The 13,145-nt window shown below is 52.1% G+C and overlaps 1 protein-coding gene across 1 annotated transcript in view; it reads left to right on the top strand.

The window, feature by feature from the left end:
- Positions 1 to 8,764: 8,764 nt before the first annotated feature.
- trpv4 (transient receptor potential cation channel, subfamily V, member 4) overlaps positions 8,765 to 13,145 on the top strand; it is a 169,071-nt gene continuing 164,690 nt past the window's right edge. The window contains exon 1 of the mRNA XM_072479753.1: positions 8,765 to 8,925. The gene's annotated coding sequence lies outside the window, so the exon portion shown is untranslated. The remainder of the gene's footprint in view (positions 8,926 to 13,145) is intronic.

The following is a 13,145-nucleotide window of genomic DNA, read 5'->3' as shown; positions in this document are numbered from 1 at the left end:
GTATGCGAATTGCTGTGGATCAAGGCGTTCTGGGAGTATGGAGGTGATGCGCTTCATGATCAACCTCTCGAAGCACTTCATTACTACTGAAGTCAGGGCCACTGGTCGGAAGTCATTGAGGCACGTTGCCTGGTTCTTCTTTGGTACCGGTATGATGGTGGTCTTCTTGAAGCATATGGGGACCTTGGAGTGGAGTAGGGACAGGTTAAAGATGTCCGCGAATACCTCTGCCAGCTGGTCCGCGCAGGCTCTGAGTGCACGACCAGGGATCCAGCCCGGGCCCGTCGCCTTCCGAGGGTTCACTTTCAGGAAGGCCAATCTGACTTCGGAAGCTGTGATGGTGGGTATGGGTGAATTATGGGCTGCTGGGGCACTCGACAGCGGATTGTTGGTTACCTGCTCGAACCGAGCATAGAATGCATTGAGTTCATCGGGGAGGGGTGCGCTGCTGCCAGAGATACTGTTCGGCTTCGCTTTGTAGCCCTTTATGTTGTTTAGTCCTTACCACAACCGCCGAGAGTCTGTCTGTGACTCTAGCTTGGTTTGATATTCTCTCTTGGCATCTCGGATGGCTTTGCGAAGGTCGTACCTGGATTTCTTGTATAGGTCAGGGTCGTCTGCCTTGAACGCCTCAGATCTGTCCTTCAGTAGGGAGTCAATCTCGCGTTTGAGCCATGGTTTCCGGTTGGGGAATGCAGGTACTGCTTTCTTTGGCACGCAGTCGTCCACACATTTGCTGATGAAGTCTGTGACGGTGGTGGCATACTCATTTAAGTTGGTCGCTGAGTTCTTAAATATGGACCTGTCCACTGTCTCTAAGCAGTCACGTAAGAGCTCTTCTGTCTCCTCGGACCAACACTGCACAACCTTCTTAGCTGGATTCTCCCGCTTGAGTTTCTGCTTGTATGCCGGGAGAAGGAGCACCGTCTTATGGTCTGATTTCCCAAAGCGCGGTCAGGGGATGGAACGGTAGGTGCCCTTGATTTTTGGGTAGCAGTGGTCAAGAGTGTTGTCGCCCCTGGTGGGACAGGAGATGTGCTGCTGGAATTTTGGCAGTACACTCTTGAGGTTGGCCTTGTTGAAGTCTCCGGCCACGATGAACAAGGCCTCCGGGTGTTCTGTTTCGTAGTTGTTTATTACTGTGTATAGTTCGTCCAGCGCCTTCCTCACTTCTGCCTGGGGTGAGATGTAGACCGCTGTGATAATGGCTGAAGTGAACTCACGTGGAAGATAATATGGGCGGCACTTCACGGTCAGGTATTCCAGGTCTGGGGAGCAGTAGGTCGCCAGAGTCGCCACATCCAAGCACCAGGAGGAGTTGATGAGGAGGCAAACCCCTCCACCCTTCGCTTTGCCTGATGATGCCGTGCGGTCCGCTCGGTGAATTGAGAAGCCTTAAGGTTGTATGGCACAGTCCGGTGAGGCAGGGGTGAGCCATGTCTCTGTGAAACAAAGCACACAGCAGTCTCTTACTTCCCTCTGAGAGGTAAGTCTGGCGTTAAGTTCATCCAGCTTGTTTTTGATCGCTTGGACGTTTGCCAGGAGTATGCTGGGGAGAGGGGTCTTGAAACGCGTTGCTTCAGTCTAACCTGCAGACCGCCGCGTTTCTCTCGCTTCCTCGGTCGGCGGCTGCGGCTGGATGATCCTGGGATCCGATGGCAGATGTCAGCTCTTGTGGAAGGTAGGTGGTTGCGTCTGGCGGGGTCCAGGGCGCTAGCGGGGAGCAGGGCGCTGTTTACATATCTGGGGTCACGTCTGGCAGGGTACCAGGCACTGGTTGAGGTAGAGGGGTTGCTAGGGGGGCATGTTTGCGATCCGGATGGGTCCCAGCGTTCTGCGGGCGCGGGAATACCTTGCAGCGCGTTTGGGTCCTCGCGCGGGGTCTCTGCCGTTTCGGGGGTCCTGGGTCATGGGCAGGGGCTTCCTGAGGCAGGTTGGGCTGGGTCCCGTGGTCTGTTCCCTCCCTGGGCGCTCCTGGGGTCGGATCTTGAAGTAGGCCCGGTCGGGCCTCCACGTGGATTTTTCTTTCTTCCATCCCCAGGTAGGTCGGGTTGTTGGGCGGGCCTCTCCGGGTCGGGTCACTGGGCGAGTCTCTGGGGGTCGCGTTGGGCCGGGTCTTGCCGTCGGGGGTCGGGTCGGGAGCTCCGGGGACTGGGCAAGGCGATCCGGGGGCTGGCGTCGGTAGTTAGGCCGGGTTGGGAGCTCCGAGGTCCGAGTCGGCTCCAAATCGAGGTCGGGGCTTCACTTCCGGTTTGGGCCCGACGTGGTTTAAAGCTGTTATCGGGAGCTTTGTGGCATATTTGGTCGTGTTGCTGCCTCAGAGTCAGAAGATCTGGGTTCAAGTCCCACCCCAGGACTTGCTCGGCCAAACGGGTTGAGCATCAACATTCAAATCCTTCCAAATCCACGTCAATGGCGGGTGGTATGAGTGGGTGAGCCATGTGATGGAAGAACAGTCGAAGCCACTACCATAGCTTCAGACTACAGTGTGCATGTTGCCATGGCAGCTTAGACCCCCGACATGATCTATAACTCAGATGGGATCATGGGGACTAAATAATTACTGGGTTTGATCCCTAGTCGCAGCTGTGATGGAGACGTCCTTATTAAAGCTATTTGCATCTCCTGCCCCAAGTTAAATTTTGTTTTCTAACTTTTAATAGTCCCAGATGGAGGCAGGGAGGGTCACAGAGGACTGGAAAGTGGCTAATGTTACCCCGCTGTTTAAGAAGGGAGGGAAGCTGAACACAGGAAATGATAGACCGGTTAGCCTGACTTCGGTCATTGGTAAGATTTTAGAGTCCATTATTAAAGATGAGATCGTGGAGTACTTGGAAGTGCATGATAAAATAGGACGGAGTCAGCATAGCTTGTTTAAGGGGAGATCTTTGAGGAGGTAACAAGGAAGTTAGACAAAGGAGAACCAGTGGACGTGATTTATTTAGATTTCCAGAAGGCCTTTGACAAGGTGCTGCATAGGAGACTGTTAAATAAGTTAAGAGCCCATGGAGTGAAGGGTAAGATCCTGCATGGATAGAGGATTGGCTGACTGGCAGAAGACAGAGAGTGGGGATAAAGGGATCTTTTTCAGGATGGCAGCCGGTGACTAATGGTGTGCCCCAGGGGTCTGTGATGGGACCACAACTTTTCACAATACACATTAATGATCTGGAAGAAGGAACTGAAGGCACTGTTGCTAATTTTGCAGATGATACAAAGATTTGTAGAGGGACAGGTAGTATTGAGGATGCAGGCGGGCTGCAGAAGGACTTGGACAGGCTAGGAGAGTGGGCAAAGTGGCAGATGGAATACAATGTGGAAAAGTATGAGGTTATGCACTTTGGTAGGAAGAATGGAGGCATAGACTGTTTTCTAAATGGGAATTCAGAAGCACAAATGGACTTAGGAGTCCTAGTTCAAGATTCTCTTAAGGTTAACGTGCAGGTTCAGTCGGCAGTTAGGAAGGCAAATGTAATGTTAGCATTCATGTCGAGAGGGCTAGAATACAAGAACAAGGATGTACTTCTGAGGCTATACAAGGCTCAGGTCAGACCCCATTTGGATATTGCGAGCAGTTTTGGGCCTCTTATCTAAGGACGAATGTGCTGGCCTTGGAAAGAGTCCAGAGGAGGTTCACAAGAATGATCCCTGGAATGAAGAGCTTGTCGTTTGAGGAATGGTTGAGGACTCTGGGTCTGTACTCATTGGAGATTAGAAGGATGAGAGGGGATCTTATTGAAACTTACAGGATTGTAAGTGGACGTGGGTTGAGTGGACGAGGAGAGGATGTTTCCACTTGTAGGAAAAACTAGAACCAGAGGACGCAATCTCAGACTAAAGAGACAGAGCTGAGGAGGAATTTCTTCAGCCAGAGGGTGGTGAATCTGTGGAACTCTTTGCCGCAGAAGGCTGTGGAGGCCAAATCACTGAGTGTATTTAAGACAGAGATAGATAGGTTCTTGATTAATAAGGGGATCAAGGGTTATGGGGAGAAGGCAGGAGAATGGGGATGAGAAAATATCAGCCATGATTGAATAGCGGAGCCGACTCTTTTTAGAAAAAAATATTTTTATGAGGGTATTTTTATAATAACAACTATAACAGTGACATAAACATGGTACAATAAGCATTTCCACCCCATCCCAATCTTCACATTCCCCAACAATAAGAAAAAAACACCAGTCTGCCCCCCCCCCACTTTAACATTCTTCTTCTGCTGACATTTTAATTTCCCCCGAGAAAGTCGACGAACGGCTGCTACTTCCCGTTGAACCCTAACATTGACCCTCTTAAGGTGAACTTTATTTTTTCGAGACTGAGAAACCCAGCCATGTCCCCCCGCACCCCCCCTCCCAAACCAGCCTTTTCCAGTTCCTAGAGGCTCTTAACGCCATGGCCAATGGCTCTATGGCCAGAGCAAACAGTAGAGGGGAGAGGGAGCACCTTTGCCTCGTCCCTCGGTGTAATTTTAAATACCCCCTCAACCGGTTCGTACGCACACTCGCTACTGGTGCCTGATAGAGCAACCGCACCCAGTCAATGAAGCAATCACTAAACGCAAACCTTCCCAGCGCCTCCCACAGGTAATCCCACTCCGCCCGATCAAAAGCCTTCTCCGCTTCCATCGCTACCACCACCTCCATCTCCCACCTTCTGAGGGCACCATAATAACATTTAAAAGCCTTCGAACATTGGCCGTGAGTTGCCTGCCCTTTACAAATCCCGTCTGGTCTTCCCCTATCACCCCCGGGACACAATCCTCTATCCTTGTGGCCAGTACCTTAAACAGCAGTTTGGCGTCCACATTAAGTAGAGAAATTGGCCTGTATGACCCGCATTGCTCCGGATCCTTCTCCCGTTTCAGGATCAATGAAATCGAGGCCTGCGACATTGTTGCTTCATTAAATGTCTTCACCAGTAGTGGGCTCAATATCTCTGAAAACGTCTTACAGAATTCCAAAGGGTAGCCATCCGGCCCCGGGGCCTTGCCCGTCTGCATTCCCTCCAGCCCCTCAATTATCTCCTCAATTTCAATTGGAGCTCCCAGCCCTTCCATCAGATCCTCATCCACCCTCGGGAACCTCAACTGACCCAAACACTGCCTCATCCCCTTCACCCCAGCCGGGGGTTCTGACTCATGTAATTTGCTGTAAAAGTCTTTAAACAACTCAGTCACCCCCACTGGGTCCAGCACCGTAATCCCACCTCTACTCTTTACTCTCCCTATCTCCCTGGCCACCTCTCTTTTTCTGAGCTGGTGCACTAACATTCAGCTTGCCTTTTCCCTATACTCATAAATCGCCCCCCTTGCCTACCTCAGCTGGCCTCCCGCTTTCCCTGTGGTCAACAGCCCAAACTCCACCTGTAACCTCCGCCGCTCCCTCAGTAGCCCCGCGTCCGGAGCCTCCGAGTATCTCCTGTCCACCTGGAGTATCTCTTCAACTAACCTATCCCTCTCAGCCCGTTCCGCCTTTTCTCTGTGGGCCTGTTTCGAGATTAATTCCTCTCTGACCACAGCCTTCAGAGCTTCCCAAACCGTTGCTGCAGAGACCTCCCCCGTATCATTTGTTTCCAGGTAGTTCTGGATGGACTTGTTCACCCGCCCACAGATCGCTTCGTCCGTTAGCAACCCCACATCCAGCCTCCACAGCGGGCATTGCCCTCTCTCCACACTAACCCGTAGATCCACCCAATGTGGGGCATGATCCGATATTGTGATTGCCGAGTACTCAGTATCCACCACCTCCAGTATTAGAGCCCTGCTCAGAACAAAAAAGTCGATGCGAGAGTATACCTTGTGGACATGGGAGAAAAAAGAAAACTCCTTTGCCCTTGGCCGTGCAAACCTCCATGGGTCTACTCCTCCCATCTGTTCCATAAACCCCTTCAATTCCTTTGCCGCGGCTGGCCTCCTCCCTGTCCTGGATTTTGACCGGTTCAATTCCGGATCAATGACTGTGTTAAAATCTCCCCCCATGATCAAGTTCTGTGACTCCAAGTCTGGGATCTTACCTAACACCCGCCTCATAAATTCCACATCGTCCCAATTCAGAGCATAAACATTCACGAGTACCACCCGCACCCCCTCCAGCTTCCCACTCACCATTATGTACCCACCCCCCATGTCTGACACGATTCTCCCTGCCTCGAATGCCACCCGTTTATTGATCAAGATCGCTACCCCCTGGTCTTTGAGTCCAGCCCTGAGTGGAATACTTGGCCAACCCACCCCTTTCTCAATCTAGTCTCATCCATAGCCTTTAGGTGTGTCTCTTGTAACATTGCCACATCCGCCTCCAGCCCCCTCAAATGCACAAACATTGCACAAACTCTTGACCGGCCCATTCAACCCTCTAATGTTCCATGTAATCAGCCTGGTTCGGGGGAGGGTGGGGGGGGGTGTCCGTGAGTCAGCTGATCTAGCTGACTTGATAGCTCCCACCCATGGCACCAAACAGTCTGCCTCCCCATTGTGGCAGAGCTCAATGGGCCAATTACTTAATTTTGCTCCTATATCTTGTGTCTTATACAGGAATCCACACTGAGTAGTTTGAAGAAGCCTACTTTATTTATAATAACCATTATACACACCACACGAAGATCCCAGCTGGCTCTGCCTTGTCAGTGCCTAACTGGCCGGCTTTATATACCACACAGCTATACATTGTTTAGACGTCTCCCGCCACCTTGTATTCTGCAAGATTCACGGGAAAGTTAATTGTTCCCACCCCGTAAAATTCTTGCGGGTTATAACACTAACGCTCCCGTGAGGATTAATTATGCTGTACAAACATCATTTGTTGTTAGTTTCTTATTGTCAGGTAGGGAAAGGGGAAAATCAGTTAGGAAATGAACATGGTGCGTTGCCCAGAAAACCATGTGAGGGATAATATAACAATAAAAATTAAACAGGGAAAATGGCGGAAATGCTCAGTAGGTCAGGCAGCCTGTATTCTGCTTGAGTGAAACGAGGCCGGTGAATAGCGGGAGAGACCAAAAACGGGAACTGCGACAGGCGCTAAACAATTTGCGATGCAACCGGCCCGCTCCTGTAGGCAAAATCGAGGCCTCTCCGTAGTGTGACGAGAAACCAGTTATCACCACTTAAGCCTCATTCCCATACAATGAACGAGAGCCACCCCATATCCAAGGGCCTCCCGTCTCTGTGGCCTCCCGAGCAAGTGGACATGCTGGCGCCGGTTAGTATTCCTTTTGAAAAACATGAAACTGGTGGAAGGGCTTCTGTGCGAAGCCTAGGAGGTGAGTAGCCATATTTGCTCACAGGTAAAGAGCTTGAGGGTGCTGGGGATTCCACCCCAGTGCTTGGCAGGCATGTTGACCCTCGGATGGGGTGGGGGACCCTCCGCAGGGGTGGGCCCGCCATTGGAGGATGGGGGCGAGACACTGGGGGGTGACCGCCAGCCCACCGACTCCGCAAGTGCCCTCAGTGATTCTCAATGTGCTTTGACTTCCGTGCTCTACCGCTACGTCGAAGAGTGTCCTCAGGATGCACATCAGAGGTGGAGGTAGCCAGCTGCTTACCACATCCCATGGCCTTCGATGCCCCTGGCAAGCGTTCTCTGGGGCCAGGTGGCCCTGGCTTACTTGTCAGCGGCACATGCCCGCTCTGTTCCGGCCTCATCAGAGGGTTGGAATCTGGGGGAGCTGGTCGCTCCATGGGATGGGTCAGGGTTGGCACTCAGCACCCCTCCTCCCGCTCAGTGCCCTTAGCACCCTGGGGTTCACCATGGCAATGCCCACCTGTGACTGGGACATGCTCTGCAGCGCCTGGGCCATTCCCATCTGAGAGTGGGACATAAAAAATGTCCCGCAGAAGCTCATCAAGGTCAGCCTGGTAGAGGGCATGGTTAGCCACACGTGGGTTCACAGTGGTGGGAGGGGGGGGGGGGGCGTGAAGGAAGGGTTGGGGGGTTGGAGGGAGTGTTGGGGGTCGCATGGAGAGTTGGGGGGGTGAATGCTCATGTGGGGATGGAAAGGTCTCTGGGGGCAGAGGCATTGGTGTTGACTCAGGCGTCCTGCCCCATGTAGGTCGTCGACCTTTTTCCTGCCAGTCCTGGTCACACTGCCCAAGCTCACAGCCGCTGCCACGTCGTCCAAGGCAGCACTGGCTGCTCTGTGACTGACCCTCCTGGGCCCTCGGGGAACGGGACATCCCTCCCGGTCTCCACTGCATCCAGGAACCTGGCCAGATCTGCATCCCCGAATCTTGGGACCGGTCTCCTGGGGGCCATTTTTGCAAGCTGGCTGGGGTTGGCTGAGCAAGAGCAGTTTAAATGCTGCCCGGCCTTGTTGGTGGGGGTCTAGCGAGCGCAGTTCCGTTGGCGACCCTTCCTTTGCGGCGAGAAGCCTCGTTAAGTGGATCAATTAACGTTGAGCCGGCCGGGCGCCGGGAAACGCGCGGCCGTTCCCGCTCGCCAACACACTGAGAAATCTTTCCAGGGGAATCTCACCGAAAGATTTCAGATTTCCGGCACCCTCAGTATTTTGACTTTTGAATAGAAATGTATCCTGGGCCAGTTAAGAGCTCTGCGGGGAAAAAAAGTGCAACGTGTAGTTGTTTCTGGGGGAAATGGACTGGAAATGGGGTGGGGGCGGGGAGGGCACAGGCATTAGGCGGAGTGAGCGAATGGGGAAAGGTCTTGCGAAAATTCTGACGGGATTGCTCTGTCATTTGGGATTGAGCCGAGCAAGACGGGCAGTGTGCCTTTAAGAGTTACCCAGGCTGGGGGGTGGAGGCGAGGGAGAGCATCGGCGGAGAAAGCAAAACCCTGGCGGGTAGCAGATCCTCGGAGATGTTTTATCATTAGATTGGCTCCAGTGTTTTGTGTCGCCAAGATCAGAAGGGGAGGAAAATCCAACCCTGCGCTGTTTCAGGAGGCAAGGACAAGAGAAAACTGCTCCAAGGTAGGTTTCAGCCGCAACTAAACTTTCCTCTGTTATCTTTCTTCCCCTGTCTCTGCTGCTCCCAGACCTGTGTGCTTTCTAAATTGCTCTCTCTGCCTCTTCCCCCACTCTCCCAATCCCTATCCTGCTCTGTCTGAATCGCTCTCTCCCCCCCTTTCCTGGTTTCTCTCTCTCTCTGATTGTGTCCCCCCCCCCTCTCCCAGGCTCCACACTCTTTCTCTGCAGTTGTCAGATATATGCAGGACCTGGGTCTTTATTGTCACTGCTCCTGCACAAGGCTCCGTCCACCAGGAGTGAGGCATTGATCCACAGGCTGCTGTGTGCGTCCAACCCCCGGAGACATAACTTTGTGATTCGCAGCCTGTTGGGGGGAAGAGAGAGAAAATCGAACTGACAAAGCAAACCAGTGAACATTTGCACAGCGCCTGTGATGGGGGCAACGCACTGAGCTCCGGGTAGCTGGGGACACAGGAGTGAATCAAAATCTTCAGGTTGTCAGATAGTCTCAGACAGGTCTGATTGTCCATTCATTCATTCATTCATTGCATTCTGCCCCGGGGCAGGGGCCAGCTCCAGTAAGGATGTAGAACCAACTCGGGTAAATACAGTTTGATGTCCAGATCAACCGTGAGCTAATTAACTGGTTGCCCGGCTAGACGGGCTGAATGGCCTGTTTTTGAGACGCCTGAGTCTCGGGCATGAGATTCTTCATTTGCTTGTTGGGGAAGAGAGCTGTGATGATTCCATTTCCTTCCTCGAAAGGACTTCTCCAGGTGACACAGTGGGGGTGGGGGTAGGGGGGTAGAGACCACCCACATAAATTGGATGCCAACTCAGCAATGAGAGCTGGTCTCCAGTGCTGTCTAGAGTGGGGCTCAGACGCTTCTCACTCAGAGGTGGCAATACCTCCGGTACATCAAAGGCTGACATTTGTAATTGATCAATCCTTCTTAAATACATTTTGAATCAAGCAGATATTAAAATTGACCTAAGTTGAGAGATGAAACAACGATGGTCACTTTGAAGAGAGAAGCTTTTTTGGGAGTGAGGTATGGTTTGTGGACTAAGAATACAGAGGCACTTCATCCCTACCAACTGGGCTGGCAAAGAATACCCTCTCATTTAAAACATTTTATTCGTTCATAGGATGTGGGCGTCGCAGGATGTGCCAGCATTTATTGCCCATCCATAATTGCCCTTCCCTAATTGCCCATCCCTAATTGCAGTTGAGGGGCAGTTAAGAATCAACCTCTTGCTGTGGGTCTGGAGTCATACATAGGCCAGACCAGGTAAGGACGGCAGAACATGGTAGCACAGTGGGTAGCACAGTTGCTTCACAGCTCCAGGGTCCCAGGTTCGATTCCCGGCTGTCTGTGCGGAGTCTGCACATCCTCACCGTGTCTGCGTGGGTTTCCTCCGGCTACTCCGGTTTCCTCCCAGAGCCCAAAGATGTGTGGGTTAGGTGGATTGGCCATGATAAATTGTCCTTAATGTCCAAAACAAGAAAGGTAATGTTGGGTTCCAGGTTAGGGTGGAGGTGTGGGCTTGAGAATGGCCTCCTTCTGCACTGTAAAGTCTATGATTTCCTTCCCTGAAGGTTCTTTTACCCCAACATTTTTTCTTCTTTTTCTGATGGTCGAAACTAGACATCTCACCTATCTTGGCCAAGTGGTTATTCTCCATATGGGTGTTGCTGGGCTATTCAACTATGGAGGGGCATCACAGGTGAGCTCAGCCCCTCTCATTGGCTGATTTCGACTTCCATGCATTTCCCAGCAGAAATCGTCAGATTGCGATCAAGAGCAGAAAGCACTGGTGGTATTTCTTCTCCCCACTGTGGCAGCAAAGATCAATCCAGCACCGCTTCAAAGTTGAAGATTAGCAAGGAGTTGGAATTGAATTTCTAACCTCCTTGATTGTTGAGGCTCAGCTTGGCATTGAATGATTCATTAACCAGCTGAACCGTCAGAGGAGAATTGTGGAGATTTTTGTCTGGAGCCAGGAAGTGTTAAAACAGGAGGTTTCTGAATAGCAGATGGTTGCTAAGTATAGCGAGAGAGAGAAAGATAGCCAAGCGCAGGCATTGGGAATTAAGATCTCCTTGCAACAATCGAAGGGGAAATTGAGGGGAAAAAGAGATGGGGAAAATAAAAATAGGACAGGTGGATAACATTGAGATGGGAACTGGGGGAGGCTTGAATAGAGTCAGAGGAGAAGCCAGGTGATGGTATCGGGCCCACTAAGGCTCTGGTGAAAACCCACTTTACTAAAAGGCTCAGCTGCTGTAGATGCTCAAATAAAATGACTCTTGGCGAAGCACCTGGAAAAAATATAGGCAGTTACTCTTACAATGTGGTGTTTCATTATGTTGATGAATGAAATGTTGGCATCTTAGGAGGACTGAAATAAGAAGGAGCATTTGCAATAGAAGCTGATCAAAGGCTATTCGTAGCTGCCTACCTATGGTCCTAAAGACAGAAGTGAAATGTCTGCTGAATGCTCAGCCAATGTGTTGAAATTTATTATTAAAAATAATAATAAGAATTTGACAGTGGGAGTAAACCTGCGTGTATTTAAATAGTAGTAGGTATGTCACGCTATAAATAATGTGGAACTCCACACACTGTTGAATGGATCAGCACCTCTCCTGTCTGCAGTTAGATTTAGCCCTTGATCAAGCACCAGATATTGACTCATCTCCCCACCGCTCCACAGGTACACACCAACCTATGCAGATGTACACATGCATTTATTTGATTCATTCCATTCCCAAACACGTCACAGGATTGAGTCTTTTGGTGGGGACACAGTGTCATTTTACCTGTGGTAAATCCGGGTCAGATAGCTGGCCTGAAAGTGTCCTTCTCATTGGCTGCTGCTTCCAATAGCCTGAGATGATTTTGATTTGATTTTCATCCTCCATTTCCTGGTGGATGGAGGTTACAGCACTAACCCAGCTATAGAATCATAGAAAATTAACGGTACAGAAAGAGGCTGCTTGTAGCCAGTCACCAGTCTAATCCCACTTTCCAGCAGTCGGTGTGTAGTCCTTTAGCAGTCATGTTCAAACCCAGGGTCACGACTCGCGGGTGGGTCGTGTGTGGGTGTCGGGAGCGTCGCTGAACTATTCCCGATCCTGGGAAAACCGGCTTTTAAAAATGTCTGCCGTGACCCGCTTTCAAAATGCCGGCTGTCCCATGCATGCGGAGGCCCGGAGCCCAGCGAGGCAGACCATTCTTCCTGCGCCAGCCCGCTGACCCAGGGGCAGATTCTCCAGAAGCAGCAGCAAGAGCAGGTCATGCATCCCGTACACTGACATCACGTGCTCTAGGCACGAGAGAGATTCCTCCATTTTGTAGCTGCCAGCAGTGCTGGAGAGAGCTTCAGGGCCTCTGGTGAACAACCTATTAAGAAGCTGAAATCAGGAACAAAGCAGCATAAAGATTATTTCTTGAGATATGGGTTTATTAATTGTGCCAGTGCGAATCAGGATGCAAAGCCCATGTGTGCTATATGCAGGGAAGTACTGGCAAATGAAAGATCAGGGCCGGGATTCTCCCTTCTGGGGACTGAGTCCCCATGCCGGCGGGAGAACCAGCGCCAGCCATTCCGGCGTCAACAGCCCCTGAAAGTGTGGAATTCTCTGCACCTTCGGGGGCTAGGTGGACGGCAGAGGGGTTGGCGCCGCTCCAGCCGGCGGCGAAGGGACGAGTTTGCGCATGCGCCGAAGGTCCGGCATGATCTCGCGCATGCGCGGAACCGCCGGCATGGTTCCCCGCATGCGCAGACTGGCCGGCGTATTTTGGCACATGCGCGGGGGGTTCTCTTCGCGCCGGTCATGGTGGAGCCCTACAGGGGCCGGCGCGGAAGACAGGAGTGCCCCCACGGATCTAACCCGCCCGCAGATCGGTGGGCCGCAATCGCGGGCCAGGCCATGGTGGGGGACCCCCGGGGTCGGATCCCCCCGCGACCCCCCCCGAGGACCGTCCCCGCCGACTTACCTGCTAGGCCCCGCCGGTACATGAGTTGAGTGATTCACACCCCGGCAGGACTGGCCAAAAACGGCCGGCCGCTTGGCCCATCGAGGCCCGGAGAATCGCCTGGGGGGGGGGGGGGGCGCTGCCAACGGCCCCCTACCGGCGTGGCATGAATTCCGCCCCATAAGACCATAAGACATAGGAGCAGAAATAGGCCACTTGGCCCATCGAGTCTGCTCCGCC

The sequence above is a fragment of the Scyliorhinus torazame genome, chromosome 1 (genome assembly GCF_047496885.1).
Source record: "Scyliorhinus torazame isolate Kashiwa2021f chromosome 1, sScyTor2.1, whole genome shotgun sequence".
NCBI lineage: Eukaryota > Metazoa > Chordata > Chondrichthyes > Carcharhiniformes > Scyliorhinidae > Scyliorhinus > Scyliorhinus torazame.
Note: the sequence above shows the minus strand (reverse complement) of the source record. Positions and strands in the feature narration are given on the sequence as shown.